Source organism: Xiphias gladius, chromosome 8 (assembly GCF_016859285.1).
Source record: "Xiphias gladius isolate SHS-SW01 ecotype Sanya breed wild chromosome 8, ASM1685928v1, whole genome shotgun sequence".
NCBI classification, from domain to species: Eukaryota; Metazoa; Chordata; class Actinopteri; order Istiophoriformes; family Xiphiidae; genus Xiphias; species Xiphias gladius.
Window position 1 is genome coordinate 1,875,266 of NC_053407.1, and position 2,847 is coordinate 1,878,112.

The following is a 2,847-nucleotide window of genomic DNA, read 5'->3' on the forward strand; positions in this document are numbered from 1 at the left end:
GCAACCCTGTTGAATGCTGCTGACCCAGCCAAAAAATGCACCCAGGTGAGGCAAATCCTCCTCAGATGGGAGACGGATGACCTGGGGGTGGAGAGAGAAGACTTTCCTGCTGGTTTTGCGGACTGCGCACAGTGGCTTGGGACATATTGAGGCTCTGGCCACAACACGGTACAAAGTTCCACTGACCAACCAAAATAGAAAGATCAGGGCCTCAATTACAGGTCCCCAACCACGGTCACACTTCATGATGCGGACAGCCATCAGACTACTGAACGATGACCTGGAGAGACGGAAATCCATTCTGAGGTCTCTCTGACCATCAAAGTACATTGCCAATTCTGGTACTGTAGCATTTAGCTGGCGGTACTGCCTGGGGTTTCGAGGCTGGATGAAGAAAAACATAGGAAATATTATATAAATCTCTTAAATTAAAATAAAATAAAATAAAATTTATTTTTAATGTTACTATGTTATTGTATTTTTGTTGTAGTATGTTAGTATTCTTTTGCATTGCACTTTGCATGACTGTAGCAAGCAACAGTATATGTAAGAAACAGTAGTGTAATGAATACACGTCATGAAAAGTATCTATTTTGATTTCTATCCTGTTGCCTCTGCTTTCACTCTTATATTTTTACTGTATGTTTTTCTGTGAAGACCAATTAGAACACAGACAAATATGCCTTAAGTAATTCTGCATAACAGTAGGCTGTGGGTTACGTCTGTTTTCTGTTGCATGTCCACTTTGCATGTCTACAGCAAGTTACAATCCGACAGTAGTGCATAAATGTAACTGATTTTTGTGACTCCTACACTGACACTGTTATGGTGTTATGTGCCTTTATGCAATGATCTGTGTAGCTAGAGCATAGCAAATGGATTTTAGATGACAGATTGTTTATTATGTAAGTTTGATGTAAGAGTACTGCTGCACCACAATATTGTAGCCTGTGGGCTGTGTAGATCACAACCAAAACAATAAGTAAACAACATACCGGTACGTTTTCCGGCAGTAGAATGAGGAGGACATGCTGTTGGCGTTGGTGACAGCATAATTTCACGGGGACATACAAGAAAAAAAATTAGCAGTTCATTTTGAAGTCAAAACAGCAAACAACCCAGCAAATCTTTGGGTATGGTTTTGGCGGGAAACAATCACAGTCACATGTTGCCGTCGTCATTTCCGGTGAGTGCATACTGGCCTTGTTTGATTTGAGACACTACCCTATCACATTTCATGCACTATGCCAGTGTGTACACTATGTACACAGTGTACTACATGTCAGTGTACTAACTGAAGTATCCGATTTGAGACAACGGCACTTGTGTTTCCAGTGTTTCTCTCTCTCTGTTTGCCTGTGCTTGGTTGTGTGTCTCTTGGCTAGGCGATCCACTCTGCTCCTCATCATCATCAGCCAGCTCACCTGCTCCTCATCATTTCGGGCACAATTATTAATTAATTATGACACAATTATGACACACATAAAACCATAAATACATAACAATGTGTATTGAATTTTTTTGGCGGGTGTGGGGATACTCAGAAGCCTCCAGCTGACCATCGCTGTGTTGTGGTTTTCCCCGGAGAACGAGAGGGTCACCTCAATGCGACTGCAGGTTGCTAAGAGGAAGGCTCTGACTGCTGTTTGTGGTAATGCACCTAACAGCAATTTGGAGTATCTGGCCTTCTTTGGGTCAAAACCCGAGGTGTCTGGAGAAGTTCGGGAAGGCCATAGAGAAGGACCTACCCGTTGGCCTCAAGGAAGTTCTGGCAAACCATCCGGCATCTCTGTAAGGGAAAGCAGGGCTTAGCCCAGGCTGTTTTCAGCAGCGGAGGAGAACTGCAGACTCAAACTGTGGATATCGTCAGTGGTAGAAAGAACATTTTGAGGAAGTCCTGAACCTGACCAACATGTCCTCTGAGGAGGATTCAGATTTTGAAGTGGATGTGATTTGCCCAGAGATGCTGAAGGCTCCGGACACTGTTGGGCTGTCTTGGCTGACACGCCTCTTCAGTGGTGCACTGCTCAGCCTCCGAGGAAAAGCTTATGCCAGGGTGCTGGTAAGGAGGCGCCAACTGATCATCAATCCTGAGTTCAGGGGTAGCAATGCAGATTCCATCCTGGCTGTGGAACAGTGGACCAACTCTTTACCCTTGCAAAGCTGTTTGAGGGTTCATGGGAGTTTTCTCTGCCATTGTGCTTTGTGGACTTGGAGAAAGCCTAGGACCCTAGTTCCCTCGGTGGGGATACTGTAGGAGTGGGATTTGTGTCCACATTCTCAGCAGGAACTCAAACATGTTTTCAGTTAGTATTGGCCTCCGCCAGGGTTGCTCCCTGTCAAAAATACTGTCTGTGATCTTCATGGATAGGATTTTAAGGTGCAGTCAACGACAGGAAATGATGTGGTTCTATGGGCTCCATCAGAATGTGACTTACAGCATACACTGGAGCAGTTTGCAGCTGCGTGTGCAGTGGCTTGGATGAGAGTCAGCATCTCAAAGTCTGAGGCCATGGTTCTCTGCCGGAAAATGGTGGACTGCTCACTTTGGGTTGGGATGTAGTTTCTGCCCAAAGTGAAGGAGTTTAAGTATCTCAGGGTCTTGTTTAGTGCAGGTTGATTAGCAGGTTTGACAGACGGATCACTGTGGCATCAGCAGTAAAGCAGGCATTATATAGGACTGTTGTGTTGAAGAGGGAACTGAACTGGAAAGCAAAGCAAAGCAAAGCCTCTGTGTCATGTCAGCCTTCTGGTACCATTACATAATCCGTGGTTAAAAGCAGGAAAATGTATACTAAGTAAACTACAAGTAGATGAGTGTTCTTGTGACCTGCTGTGTTTAAAATA